The sequence below is a fragment of the Dermochelys coriacea genome, chromosome 8 (assembly GCF_009764565.3).
Source record: "Dermochelys coriacea isolate rDerCor1 chromosome 8, rDerCor1.pri.v4, whole genome shotgun sequence".
Taxonomy (NCBI): domain Eukaryota; kingdom Metazoa; phylum Chordata; order Testudines; family Dermochelyidae; genus Dermochelys; species Dermochelys coriacea.
In genome coordinates, this window is record NC_050075.1 from 34,663,935 (window position 1) to 34,679,498 (window position 15,564).

Sequence of the window (15,564 nt, forward strand, 5' to 3'; positions counted from 1 at the left end):
ATCAAGGATCTACAACCTATCCTGAAGGACGAGCCATCACTCTCACAGATCTTGGGAGACAGACCAGTCCTTGCTTACAGACAGCCCCCCAATCTGAAGCAAATACTCACCAGCAACCACACACCACACAACAGAACCACTAACCCAGGAACCTATCCTTGCAACAAAGCCCGTTGCCAACTCTGTCCACATATCTATTCAGGGGACACCATCATAGGACCTAATCACATCAGCCACACTATCAGAGGCTTGTTCACCTGCGCATCTACCAATGTGATATATGCTATCATGTGCCAGCAATGCCCCCTGCCATGTACATTGGCCAAACTGGACAGTCTTTACGTAAAAGAATGAATGGACACAAATCAGACGTCAAGAATTATAACATTCAAAAACCAGTTGGAGAACACTTCAATCTCTCTGGTCACTCGATCACAGACCTAAGAGTGGCTATACTTCAACAAAAAAGCTTCAAAAACAGACTCCAACGAGAGACTGCTGAATTGGAATTAATTTGCAAACTGGATACAATTAATTTAGGCTTGAATAGAGACTGGGAATGGATGAGTCATTACACAAAGTAAAACTATTTCCCTATGGTATTTCTCCCCCCCACCCCACCCGCCACTGTTCCTCTGATATTCTTGTTAACTGCTGGAATTAGCCTACCTTGCTTGTCACCATGAAAGGTTTTCCTCCTTTCCCCCCCCTGCTGCTGGTGATGGCTTATCTTAAGTGATCACTCTCCTTACAGTGTGTATGATAAACCCATTGTTTCATGTTCTCTGTGTGTGTATATAAATCTCTCCTCTGTTTTTTCCACCAAATGCATCCGATGAAGTGAGCTGTAGCTCACGAAAGCTTATGCTCTAATAAATTTGTTAGTCTCTAAGGTGCCACAAGTACTCCTTTTCTTTTTGCGAATACAGACTAACACGGCTGCTACTCTGAAAAGTGTGAATTTTGAACACTTTGGTCTGAACCATTCCAAAGCCATTATACAGCGGCAAAGTTCACCTCAACCTCTTTTTCTGGTTTTGGTTCCTGTGGTTTTACACCCCCTCTCCCTGGCATTTTACATTTAAATAAAGAAACACAGTCAAAACCAATCTTATTGTACCTGCTTTTGTATCAGCACTGGGCTAAAGGGCAAGTTTCCCATGTATTTGATGTGCAATTTTAAATTGACCCAAGTTTTGTGGAAACTGGGATCAAGCTCGCTCAAAAGTAGAGATGGACCTGAACCAAAAACCTCAAACCCAGATCAGACTTGAGAAATGCACTCTTTTGCTCAGTGCTCATAGGAAAGCAGTTACAGTAAGACTGATTTTGACTGAATTTAGCTTTATTTAAATGTGAAACTCTAGAAAGTGTGCTGTGAAACCACAGCAACCAAAACAGGAACAGAGGTTTAGGTGAATCCATACAAAACAAATCACACTATTATACATGCCTTTGCTGAGGAAAGTGAAATGAAGCCCTTGAGTTTCCTTTACCTGTATGAAGATGCAGAGTGAAAGAGTATGACCAGCTCATTCAATAGTGGAATGTAGTTGGATTTGAGTAACCTCCAGTGATCCTGGGTCAGAGGAGGTGTTTCAAGAGGGCAAGTGTTATATATAATGTTTATCTAAGCAATGTCCATCATTGTAGTGGTGGCTTTTGAGTCTGAACCAAACACTCCAAACTTTAGGAGGAGGGTCGGAATCGAGACCTGGAGCCTGATTTGAATTTCTCCTCTGGTACCTCACACTGGAATGAGCCAAACTCCAGATCCAAACTCCTTCAGTGAACGAGAGGTTGAAATCTGAACCCAGATTAGATCCCAACGTCATGAATGAGCATCAGTCTGTGAAAGGCTGAACCAGATCCAATGTCTAGCCTGATTGCTTTGGGAGTTGAGATCCAGACCTGAACACTGATCCATGGGGAGGCCCCTGTCCCGTCCCCCTTCAGCCTCATTCTACCTCCTCTGCTCTATCCCTCTGCACGATGCACCCCATTCCCCTAGGGAAGACCCTGTTGGCAGCTCCAAATCCCTGTGCTCCAGGGCCAGGCCCTCTGACCACCCAAGTCTCACTCCACCCAACATCCCCTGTACCCCATCCCTCAGCCTGAGTCCTCTGCCCCTGCTCCACTCCCCCAGGCCTCACCCCACCTCACACCCCACCCCCTTAGCCCTCTGCCCCCTCCAGGTCTCAGCCCACTCCCTGGCCCACTCCCCCCATGACACCCCAGGCCTCTGTTCCCCCTCCCGAACTTACCCCACTCTCTGGCCCACTGCACCCTCTCCCCATCTGAGACCCCACCCCGGCTCTCTACCCGCCTGACCCACAGCCCGACCCAATCTCACCCCGGCTCTCTGCCTCCCAGGCCGGGCCCTCCCCTGCTGCCAGCGGCGGAGGCACCTTCCTCTCACCTGAAACTCTGACTCACCCCCCCCCCGCTGTTCCTGCAGCGGCCGCTCCGCCCGCAGCCGCGTGGGCAGAGCTCCTAGCCTCTCACCTGCCCGGGGCGGGCGGTGCCGGGAAGAGCCGGCGGAGCTGTAGGGGGAGGTGCCCGGAAAAGCTGGCTAGGCCGCCGGGGGAGGTGCCCGGAAGAGCCCATTTCCTCCTCTCCAGTCGGGACGGGTGCGGCGCAGAGACAAAGCGGCTGAGGCGGTTCGGGGCTCGGGATCCGTCGGCGCTTCCTTCCCGTCCGGGACCCGCAGGTAACTTCGCGGCCCGGACCCCCTTCCCTCCCGCCGAGTTGGAAACTTCTCCTCCGGCCGCTAACGGCGCCTGGCCCGCGGCCCCACCCCCGGCTTACCCCTCCCCCCGCCAGTGGGCCCGGGCCGAGCAGCGCGCCGCGCCGCGCCCCGCCCGCCGCCAGTGGGGCCCGGCCTGGGGAGCCCCCACTCCCGCTAGGCCCCAGGGCGCCTCACGGTGCGGCGGGCCCCCAGGCTGGGCTGCTGCGCTCTGAGCAGGGCCCCTTCCCCCGCGGGAGCCGCGCTGCCCCAGCCCCGCCTAGGCCGGGGCGGCCTGGCGCGAAGCGGCCCGCACAGCTTACTGGGGCCGCCTCCCGCTGCTCGGGGGGCCGGGCCCCCGGCGGGGGGAGCTGCTCCCCGCCCCACGCCGGTGCTGCCCTGAGTTTGAGCCCCGGAGCCCGCGGGGAGGAGGGGTGCGCCCGGCCCCGCCCCGCCCCCTTCTCCCGGGAGTCTCGGGCGTTAGCGCTGCCCCCCAAGCTCTGGGCGCTGGCTTTGTTTTAGGAAGTTGTAGCCGCGTTGGCCCTAGATGTGAGCGGGACAAGTTGGGTGGGGGAATATTTCTTATAGGCCCCGCTGCTGTTGGCGAAAGAGACCCGCTTTCGAGCACACACAGCTCTTGTCTCTGTCATCAATAGCAGTGGGGCCAAAAAAGAGACTCACCCCACCCATCTTCTCTTTGTTTTACCAACACGTCCCTACTCGCTGTGTCCAGCTCCCGCATTGGAGCATGAAAGACCTGCACAAACAGGAGGAAACTGACTATTGTGAAGGGCTGTCAAAGCATAAGATGACCAAATAGAAAAATACTTGTCCTTAATCTTTCAATTATGGTGATTTTTAGATATTACAGTAACGTTAGTGAGGAAAAGTTTTCACATAAGTATAACTTTGACTTGTTTTGTAAGCTGACATTTCCTTTCATGTCTCCAGGTACAGAAGATAGTCGATTGGTACGCAAGTAATCCTTGACTTTTTAGTGGGGTGGCAGATGGCCTAGTATTCTGCATCCACTTACACCACAGCTGTATTTTGTCCCTACTCCCATTGATGGAAGTTGTGCTAGCTAATAAGAGGACTGGACTTAGCCCTATATGCTTAGCTCTCAAGGGCAGCAGTTGTAAGGGGAATGTGTTGGCATTCTCTTTCATTATCTGTGGAGGACTCTGTCTAGTGGATTTCGTTTTGTAGTTGAAGATGTGTGGCTGGAATGAGTAATGTTAGGCTTGTAGTCTGCCAGGCAAATACAGTGCTTCCATTAATGCAGTAGCTTAATCGTCATGTAGGCCGCATGCCAAAATCGACACATTGCTGTGTTGTCTTGAAACTGTGAAGTGGTGTTTCTATGCTGTGTTCACTATAAGGATTGAGAGAGTGTTACATAAGAAGAGCCTGAAACTCACTTTATTTTATAAAGAATGGCTACATCCTGTATTGGTTTTCACTTTAGGCATCAATAGCTTTATTTTAAGGCTGTCTTGTTCTGTAGTCTACCTCTGACTTGCAAAAGCAGTAAATCACATGAGAACTCGAGTAACATAGTTGTTTTAATAAAGTTACACAACAAGTTCTGGGTGGGTGTAGAGCAGGGGTGGGCAAACTTTTTGACCCAGGGGCCACATCGGGGTTGTGCAACAGTATGGAGGGCTGGGTAGGGAAGGCTGTGCCTCCCCAAACAGCCTGGCCCCTGCCTCCTGTCTGCCCCTTCCACTTCCGACCCCCCTCAGAACCTCTGCCCTATTCAACCGTCTCTGCTCCTTGACCCCTGGCTGACGCCCCCCGGGACTCCAGCCCCTGCTCCCTGTCCCCTGGCTGCCACGACCCCACCCCCTATCCAACTCCCCCTGTCCCCTGACTGCCCCCTGGGACCCCTTATCCAATCCCTGCCCCTTTACCATGCTGGAGGCAGCCACACCTCCACGCTGCCCGACACAAGCAGCAGGCCAGAGCGCTGGTGGCACAGTGAACTGGGGCTGCGGGGAAGGGGCCAGGGGCTAGCCTCCCCGACTGGGAGCTCAGGGGCCAGGCAGGATGGTCCCGCGGGCTGTAGTTTGTTCACTTCTGTTGTAGAGTGTAAGGAACCTGATTCAAGATGTATTTCTCTTCCAAATACAGTATCTGTACAGCTACCTGGTGATCCCTCTGAATGCTTCTATTTCTGGTCAGTAGCGCTGGTCAGCTACTCCCACTGGTCACCTGCTGTCAAAATCCTTGTCTATCACTTGACTACTGCACTAGTCTCCTATCTCGCCTTGATGCTTGCAGCCTGACTCCCCTGAAGCCCATTCAAAATGTGGGTGCAAAGATAAGAACATAAGAGTCACCATACTGGGTCAGACCAAAGGTCCGTCTAGCCCAGTATCCTGTCTTCCGACAGTAGCCCAATGCCAGGTGCCCCAGAGGGAATGAACAGAACAGGTAATCATCAAGTGGTCCATCCCCTGTCGCCCATTCCTAGCCTCTTGCAAACAGGCTAGGAATACCATCCCTGTCCATCCTGGCTAATTGTCATTGATGGACCTATTAAGATAAAGAGCAAAGGCTTGTTAGTCTCCAAGGTGCCACAAGTACTCCTTTTTCTTTTTGCAGATACAGACTAACATGGCTGCTACTCTGAAAGGCTTGATTGTCATTTTCCCCTTCTCACTCCACCCTTAAGTCTCTTCATTGGCTTCCCCACCTCCAGTCACATCATATACAAACTTACCCTGAAAGTTCGTCTCAGTTTTGCTCATCTTTACTTGGCCAATGATTCTAGCTTTAATGCCACAAGAATTATCCCATCTTCGTGCATGTGGGGTAGCAAAACTTCCAGTCCAAACTCGTAAAATCACCATATTTTCTTCCAAGTCATTGCTCAAAACCTACCTGTGTCCTAGTAGGTACTGGAAACCAGTCTGAAAATTACTAAGCAGGTATTGATTTGTAACTGCAGTCCTTGTCTTGCCTAAACTGTGCATATCTTGTCTGTTTCCCAGTCTCTTCCTACCTCCTGTCTCTTCCCCCCCACCCCCTCCCCACCTGTTGTATGCGTCTCTGACCTGTTTTACGTTGTTTATTTGACTGTAAGCTTCTGGTGTCAGACTGTTTACTGTGTCTATACAACATTTAGTACAATAGGCCCATGATTTGGCTGAACTCCAGGTGCTAGCATAATGTAAATGCATAATAATGAGCTGCCTTTGTCTTCGAAAAAAGTTTTGTTTAAAAAAGGCCTCTTTTGAAAATGAAATGCTTTACATAAATGTTCTTAAGAAGAATCATTGTGCCCTTTCTCTTAAAAATACAGATTAAAAACTAAAAACCAAAACAAACTATCAAATGCTATTAAAAACCTTGTCTAGTTTTATTTTTCAACCGATTCTAATAAGAATCTGAAGTGGAGTAAATGTTTATGTAAGGAGGGCAGGATTGGGATTAGAACTCTTACCCTCACACTAATAACTAAAACATTCAACACAATTATTTTAATATTGAATGTAAAGTTTGTAAGCATCTGGAGTCCCAGAAACTAAAGAAGCGAATTAATATATTCACTTTGGTTTCTTCTTGTGAATTTTGAGATGCTGTTTGACATGGGTAATGGCAAGAAATTCATAGTTATGTTTCTTCATTCAGAGAAGTTCTATAGTCCTAATAAAATTAATTGGAGGATAACAGATTTAAACAAGAATATTGCATAGATCAACTATTTGAATGCCTCCCTTCTTGCAACTCATTGAAAAATGGATTTTACAAAAGAATCAACAATGGCAATGTTTAAACTAGAAATATATTTAAGTAGACTTTTAACATGAATTGAAATTAGATCCTGTTGTCAAATAGTGGTGATGGTTTCTTAAATTCCTTTCTCATGCAAGGATTTAATTGGAAATGTTACTTACCATCTGTGATGAAACTGAAGTAATCCATAGATATTAAGATAGTCCTGGGGTGAGGACTTAGGTGACCATAAAATGCTGTGAAAATGCTTTTTATCATCAGTAAACCATTGTTGCTTATTAAATTTGAGGTTACTACAGCTTTGAATTAACTGGACATCAAATAGAATATGGCCGGAAGAATACTTACTGAGGTGTTAACCTGAAACTTGAATGTAGGCCCAATGAATGTTTGTTTTTTTTCTCTTGTAACACAATGCCTTTTTCTTAGAAATCCCCAAATACTTATTCCGCTGAACTTGAAAATTTATGCACGTATGGGTTTGTCAAAACAGGAAAGTTATACCAATATAAGCTAAGGCAGTGGTTCTCAACTGTGGTTCACTGCTCGTTCAGAGAAAGCCTCTGGCGTGCCGTGCCAGTTTGTTTGTCCGCCGCGTCTGCAGGTTCAGCCGATCGTGGCTCCCACTGGCCGCGGTTCGCTGCTCCAGGCCAATGGGGGCTGTGGGAAGGGCGGCCAGCACATCCCTCGGCCCGTACCGCTTTCTGCAGTCCCCATTGGCCTCGTGGTGAGCCACGGCCAGTGGGAGCTGCGATTGGCTGAACCTGCTGTCGCGGCAGGTAAACAAAGCGGCCCGGCCCACCAGGGGCTTTCTGAGAACAAGCGGTGGACCAGAGTTGAGAACCACTGAGCTAAGGAGTGAATTGATACTGGTGAAGCTTCCAATGTGGATATACTTTCTCATGTGGTCTAGCTTTGGTTGCTGTGCAAGGAGTTCAAGGTAAACCAAAAATAGTCATTCTTATTTCAGAATAAATCTCCACAAGACCAGTTATACAGATTTAATTTTTAGTTGTTACAACTTTCCTGTGTAGACAAACTCTATTACTATTCAGGGTGAATTTGATTCAATCAAATTGATTTAAATCACTGGTCAGGAAGCCTCGATTTAATCATGGATTTCTACCTAAAAGTGCATTCTTGCTGGTTGGTATAACCTTAATACATAGTCTTCACAATTCAGAGATGTAGGTTTCATTTTTAGAAGGTATACACTATATATTTTTAAAGTGCACTGCACCCGAGAGTGCTAAAGGAGTTGGCGGATGTGATTGCAGAGCCATTGGCCATTATCTTTGAAAACTCATGGCAATCAGGGGAGGTCCCGGACGACTGGAAAAAGGCTAATGTAGTGCCCATCTTTAAAAAAGGGAAGGCGGAGGATCTAGGGAACTACAGGCCAATCAGCCTCACGTCAGTCCCTGGAAAAATCATGGAGCAGGTCCTCAAGGAATCAATCCTGAAGCACTTAGAGGAGAGGAAAGTGATCAGGAACAGTCAGCATGGATTCACTAAGGGCAAGTCATGCCTGACTAATCTAATTGCCTTCTATGACGAGATAACTGGATCTGTAGATGAGGGGAAAGCAGTGGATGTGTTATTCCTTGTCTTTAGCAAAGCTTTTGACACAGTCTTCCACAGTATTCTTGCTAGCAAGTTAAAGAAGTATGGGCTGAATGAATGGACTATAAGGTGGATAGAAAGTTGGCTAGATCGTCGGGCTCAACAGGTAGTGATCAATGGCTCCATGTCTAGTTGGTAGCCAGTATCAAGCGGAATGTCCCAAGGGTCAGTCCTGGGGCCAGTTTTGTTCAATATCTTCATTTAATGATCTGGAGGATGGTGTGAACTGCACCCTCAGCAAGTTTGCAGATGACACTAAACTGGGAGGAGAGGTAGATACGCTGGAGGGTAGGGATAGGATACAGGGGGCCCTAGGCAAATTAGAGGATTGGGCTAAAAGAAATCTGATGAGGTTCAACAAGAACAAGTGCACAGTCCTGCACTTAAGGCAGAAGAATCCCATGCACTGCTGCAGATTAGGGACCGAATGGCTAGGCAGCAGTTCTGCAGAAAAGGACCGAGGGTTACAGTGGACAAGAAACTGAATATGAGTCAGTGTGCCCTTCCTGCCAAGAAGGCCAATGGCATTTAGGGATGTATAAGTAGGGGCATTGCCAGCAGATCGAGGGACGTGATCGGTCCCCTCTATTTGACATTGAGGCCTCATCTGGAGTAGTGTGTCTAGTTCTGGGCCCCACACTACAAGAAGGATGTGAAAAAATTGGAAAGCGTCCAGTGGAGGGCAACAAAAATGATTAGGGGACTGGAACACATGACTTATGAGGAGAGGCTGAGGGAACTGGGATTGTTTAGTCTGCAGAAGAGAAGAATGAAGGGGGATTTGATAGCTGCTTTCAACTACCTGAAAGGGAGTTCCAAAGAGGATGGATCTAGACTGTTCTCAGTGGTAGCAGATGACAGAACAGGGAATAATGGTCTCAAGTTGCAGTTGGGGAGGTTTAGGTTGGATATTAGGAAAAAGATTTTCACTAGGAGGGTGGTGAAACACTGGAATGCGTTACCTAGGGAGGTGGTGGAATCTCCTTCTTTGGAGGTTTTTAAGATCCGGTTTGACAAAGCCGTGGCTGGGGTGATTTAGTTGGGGATTGGTCCTGCTTTGAGCAGTGGGTTGGACTAGATGACCTCCTGAGGTCCCTTCCAACCCTGATATTCTATGACCAGACAGACATTTCAATTGTTTTATTTAACTAAAACAACAGCATTATGTATTCTAGATATTTTCTTCAACAGCAAACAAATACTATAACAAAACAAGCATATGAATTTTTGAATTTAGTTAAACAAGTTTTTTAAAATCAGGTTTGTTTTTGTTAAAATTGTTTAACTAAAATAGTTAATGAAATTGACTGTGTTGGCCAGGTCAACATGAGAAACTTAAAATATTGGCTTCTGCAGCTAACTCAGTCGTCTTCACCTTCATTTTCTTGTTTGTTCATAATCTAGAAAAAACAACAACAAGCTTTACTGCTTTTTCAGGTCCCAAACACTCTCAATTTGGAATGAATGAGTCCAAAGGAAGAAAATATTCTTTCTACACTGACGGAAGAAGCTACTGCTGTTAAAAGTGAGATTATCACTTCCACCAGTTCACAGGTGTGAATTTCTTTAAAACATCAGCAAACCTGTATTTCTTGAATGGTTCTTATTTCCAAACTGGTCTCTCTTACGGCCTGCTGCTATTATAAGTTTTCCATTCTAGTGAGAGAATGGTATGGTAGATCTCAAATCAATGAAGGGTACACTTCTGGAATATGCTGCTCAAACAGTTTCACTTTTGTTTCTACTGCCTGTCCCTCTCTTCTCACATTTATCTCCAGGCTTCTTCTCCTTGTCCAGATCTATTCCGCCCCCAACAATCTTCTTCTATACATTTAACTTTTTGAAACTTTGAACTTTTAGAGAGAGGTAAAGGATTGACTGTGTACACAGATTTGCACAAACAGTGTTGAGATCTATGTTTCCCACCTCTGTATATTTATTTATTTATTTAAAAACATTTTTGCTGTTAACAAGCATGTTATCTCTGGAGACACAAATCCACAGTTCGAGAACTGCAAAACTAAGCATCTCTGATGGTATCTTCTAGACTGAGCACTGAGTTCCATTGTGTAGATAGAAAGATTAACCTAAATCTATACAGAAGCCTCTGGAATCCCATAAAATTGGGTCCCTAATCCATGAACTATTGGAACTCATTTACAAAACTTTTCTTAAACATTACATGAATATATAGTCTCATACTATTGAATTAGAATTTATAATCCCTATTCTATGAGGAGATATCTTTGAGCTATAATGTATCTTTATCTTTAGATTGTTTTTCCTCAAAAATCATTATTTAAATTGGATTTTTTTGATAAAAAGTCAGATTTTTTTTTAAATTGATTTTTATCCGCCCTGTTACTTTTCAATACTTAAGTCGCTGAGCAGCAATGGAAAGAATCATTCTAAGAAATTGGGTATATTCTGGAATTACTAAAATTGTCGTATTCTGAATATCTTTTTTTTAAAGGACTGGACTGATGATTCCAAAATGTACTTCTGTAATGTGGAAGTTTGGCAGGAGATTATTACTTCCATTTTCTTTATAACAGCCTTATGCTAGTGCTGTGTATAGTTATATACCAGCCAAGATGATTTAAAAGAACAAGTTGCATACACTTACCTTGAAATACTCTCAAATTGGGAGTTTTATAGTGTTTATAACAAACTTGGTGTTATAGCTAGTTTGGAGTAATTCCAGTCAATGGATCTACAATTCAAGTTTTGTTTCTCAAGGATTGGTTTGCAGTTTTGGAGAAAGGTTACAGATGTTTGAGACTACAGCTTTAAAAGTAGTAATTAGCTTACCCAATGTACAAGATTACAGTTCTGTGGGTGGTTATTTATCCCAATACCTATTATTGGAAGAACCAAACTAAACAGGGAAGCTTTTGAGAATCACTTGTTGTATCATAAAGCAATGATAAATGTAGAGCACAGAGTTTAACAGATGAAGAATAAAAAACAATTTCAGATCCAGCTGCAGATTGGAGTCTTTCTGGTTGGAAAATGAGGTTACATCAGCCTTGTTCCAGGATGAACAGGAAATGTAGTGAAGACAAGACTGACATTCTTTCTGCCCCGACTTCCCTTCAAGAAGGAGGAATGAGGTCAATAGTAAACTGACTTTCTGTATTGCATGCAGTACTGATAAGATACAAATAGCTTTCCTACTTACGTGTGCATGTGACCTTGCCATTCTGCAGCAGAAGCAAGTGGGCATCTTGATTTAAGTTTGACTCCCTGATTTGTCAAAGCAGGGTAAAGTGTGGGTGGGAACCAGGTGTGTTGAGTATGTAGGAAATCGGACAAATGACAAAAAGGGAGTGATCGTTTGATTTGTAGATCTAGACCTACTATGAAGCTTTCTCTTGGTGAGAAGTTGTAGGATGTAGAAGATGAGTAATTCTGGGTTGCTTTATGCAGATGGCTTGCATGGGGGTTTTAAGGCCTTGTCTACATGGGAGAACTTATGGGTATAAATCTATTGGTATTGGTCTCCATGTGGATGCTCTTACTCTGGAATGGGTGCTTTTTTTCCGGTTTAGCTTATACTGCTTTCAAAGGTTTCAGAGTAGCAGCCGTGTTAGTCTGTATTCGCAAAAAGAAAAGGAGTACTTGTGGCACCTTAGAGACTAACAAATTTATTAGAGCATAAGCTTTCGTGAGCTGTAGCTCACGAAAGCTTATGCTCTAATAAATTTGTTAGTCTCTAAGGTGCCACAAGTACTGCTTTCAAAGTGACATAAGCTGAGCTGGAAAAAGGAACTTTTTCTTCTGAGTAAGAGGGCCCAGATGGGGATTCATGATGGGCAAACTTCCTAGTGTAGACAAGCCCTTATTTTTGGTCTTTGTGTAGCTTTGTACTGTAGAAATATGTAGCTCCTCTAGGGCTTTAAAGCATTCTAAAGACATAGGGAAAATGTTGTCTCTTTATTCCTTGGCCTTATTGTCTCTCCCTGATATGTCTTCTGCTGTGCCACTTATCAATTTGTATTGCATTATGGCTAGAAATTTCAGACCCACTGTGCTAGGCTATTGCAGGAACCCTCTGTTATGTTTCTATCTTGGAGAATTTTTAATTTACCTATTCAAATCTAATTCTTCACTCATTTAATATGGAATGGTTCTGAATAGTGACTGGCTAAGATCTACAGCAGGGGTTCTCAAACTTGGGGTTGTGACCCCTCAGTGGGGATCACAAGCTGTCAGCCTCCACCCCCAAACCCTGCTTTGCCGCCAGCATTTATAATAGTGTTAAATGTGTGCTTTTAATTTATAAGGGGGGTCGCACTCAAAGGTTTGCTGTTTAAGATGAATTCAAACTGGAGCAGGTACAGAGAAGGGCTACTAGGATGATCTGAGGAATGGAAAACTTGTCTTATGAAAGGAGACTTAAGGAGCTTGGCTTGTTTAGCCTAACTAAAAGAAGGTTGAGGGGAGATATGATTGCTGTCTATAAATATATCAGAGGGATAAATACAGGAGAGGGAGAGGAATTATTTCAGCTCAGCACCAATGTGGACACAAGAACAAATGGGTATAAACTGGCCACCAGGAAGTTTAGCCTTGAAATCAGACAAAGGTTTTTAACCATCAGAGGAGTGAAGTTTTGGAATAGCCTTCCAAGGGAAGCAGTGGGGGCAAAAGATCTATCTGGTTTTAAGATTCTACTTGATAAGTTTATGGAGGAGATGGTATGATGGGATAATGGAATTTTGGTAAGTAATTGATCTTTAAATATTCAGGGTAAATAGGACTAAACCCCTGAGATGGGATATTGGATGGATGGGATCTGAGTTACTATAGAAAATTCTTTCCTGGGTATGTGGCTGGTGAATCTTGCCCATATGCTCAGGGTTTAGCTGATTGCCATATTTGGGGTCAGGAAGGAATTTTCCTCCAGGGCAGATTGGAGAGGCCCTGGAGGTTTTTCACCTTTCTCTGTAGCATGGGTGACTTGAGGGAGGCTTCTCTGCTCCTTGAAGTCTTTAAACCATGATTTAAGGACTTCAATAGCTCAGACATAGGTGAGGTTTTTTGTAGGAGTGGGTGAGATTCTGTGGCCTGTGCTGTGCAGGAGGTCGGACTAGATGATCAGAATGGTCCCTTCTGACCTTAGTATCTATGAATCTATAAAAGGGGTCACCAGTACAGAAGTTTGAGAACCACTGATCTAGAGAAGGTAGGCGTCGGAACTGGCCTCTCCTGTGCTCCTACGGTTCTTAGGGAGGGAGGGGCCATATACATGGATGGGTTTGGGAGGGACTTAACTCTGCTCACTCTAGGTCTTGGTTGAGGATGTGGCAAGTAATGCAACAATGAAAGTGTAGGTATGCGTGCTCAGTCGTGCGGAGTGGATCCCTCAGTTGTCCAGTCAATAAGCCTAACAGCTGGCAGTCCAGAAATGAGGAGCTGCTTGAGTTGCTCCCCTCTTTAGTCAGTGACCCAAAATAATGGGTGAGAGCCGAGTAAGCCGCTCAGCTGCAGGATTGGGTACTTGTGTTGGTAGCAGTGCCCTCTCTCCAGACACACAGCTCAAGTAGAGATTTTTTTTTTTTAAGAGGGAAGGCAAGGTTTGTAGTGGGTAGAGTGAGAAATGTTTTTCCACTTCTACTAGGTAGGTTGTCTTAAGCACCTTTGCTGCTGATAGTGTGGCTTTTACCACTGTCTCACCCTGCCTTTCGTGAGAACTTCTGCTTTCAGTGACAGGGATGTTGAAAAATGGATAGCAACTCTCCAATGTCTTGTCTACACTGAGAAAATGCATCCTATTAAATGCCTTACGCACATTTTAATAAAAAGAAAAGGAGTACTTGTGGCACCTTAGAGACTAACAAATTTATTAGAGCATAAGCTTTCGTGAGCTACAGCTCATGTCATCGGAGCTGTAGCTCACGAAAGCTTATGCTCTAATAAATTTGTTAGTCTCTAAGGTGCCACAAGTACTCCTTTTCTTTTTGCGAATACAGACTAACACGGCTGCTACTCTGAAACCACACTTTAATATAACTTAACATAGACAAGGACAAGTTGTGTATAAAATGACAACTAACACTTTAAGGCATGATTAACTTTAGCAAAATACACGTCTCATTAAAAATGACTTCTCTATCAGAAAATTGGAGGATAGTAAATGTTGTACCTATATTTTAAAAAGGCCCTATTGGTAATCCAGGGGATTGCCGACCAGTAACCCTTACACTTGCACCTGGTAAACTGGTTGAAATAATGGTTAAAAATAGAATTAAACACCTGAAAGGTATGGCAGGGTCTAACAAGCATGGTTTGTGCAAAAGGAAATTGCATCTTGCTAATCTACTGATGTGTTCAAAGAATTCTGATAAAAGGAGTGGATAAAGGAAAACCAGTTGATCTAATTTTAGATTTTTCAAAGGGCTTTTGACAAGGTCTTTTACAAGAAGCTGCTAAAACTAAGTGCTCATGGGGGAGAAAAGTATTGTCATAAATCAAACTGTCTGGGAGAGAGAAAACTGAGGAGGAATAAATGACTAATGTTCATCATAGCAAAAGGCTAAATGTGAACCCCAATGGCTGCAGATATCCTGGAGCAGCTGGGAACACTGCATCATCCCAGACCCTGCAACTGGATGCCACAAGGTTCCATGGTAGGTCTGTCTATACATTTATTAATAATCTGGAAAGGAGATGAACAGTGAGGTACTAAGAAGACTGACGTTCTTCAGAGGGATTTATAGCTGTTGAATGGGCAACATGATGTCAGATAGAAGTTCAGTGTTGATAAATGCAAAGTAATGCGTATTATATTAAAATTTGAGCTACTCATATGCCATACAGAGTTCTAAATTATTTGTGGCAACACAGGAAAGGGACCTTTGTATTGTTGTAGATAGCTTGATGAAGACTGAAGACTTTGATTCAATATGCTGCTGAGGTCAAAACTGGCAAACAAGGTGGTAGGATGCACAAGGAATAAGATGGAGAATAATAGAGATGATGTCACAAGGTCACTATATAAATAGTAGTATACCCTCTTTCAGAACAGTGTGCAGTACTGGTCAGCCCATTTCAAAAAGGATATTGCAGACCCTGGTGACAAATGATCAGAGGCGTAGAAAAACTCACATGAACAGTAATTGGAAAAAATTGGAATTTATTCATCTCCTTTTTAAGGTGAATAGAGAGGGGACATAAGTGTGTATGAAAGTGGCGAATGACATAGAGATTGTAGATCTAGTGTTTGTGTCCTCCCCATCTCAACACAAGAACAGTGGGGCATTCAGTGAAATTGAAAGAGTAATTAGTAACCGATAAAAGGATCTCATTTTTACTGAATGCCTAATTGTCACTGAGGCCAAAAATTAATAAGAATCAGAGGTGGATAAAAATATCCCAGTGTAGACAAGGCCCAAATGATCAAGTGACTTAAGCTTTGTCTATATTTGGGCAGGTTTAACAATTTACAGGCATAACCCTACTGTTCCTGTATG

The 15,564-nt window shown here is 44.4% G+C and overlaps 1 protein-coding gene across 2 annotated transcripts in view; it reads left to right on the forward strand.

Annotated features, from left to right (window-relative positions):
• Window positions 1-2,440: 2,440 nt before the first annotated feature.
• Window positions 2,441-15,564, forward strand: part of CTNNA1 (catenin alpha 1) — a 189,162-nt gene continuing 176,038 nt past the window's right edge. Inside the window, exon 1 of one of the 2 annotated variants that reach the window (XM_038412232.2) lies at window positions 2,441-2,710. The gene's annotated coding sequence lies outside the window, so the exon portion shown is untranslated. Of the gene's footprint in view, window positions 2,711-9,526; window positions 9,644-15,564 lie in introns of those variants that run through there. The other variant, XM_043520096.1, reaches the window with a different exon arrangement.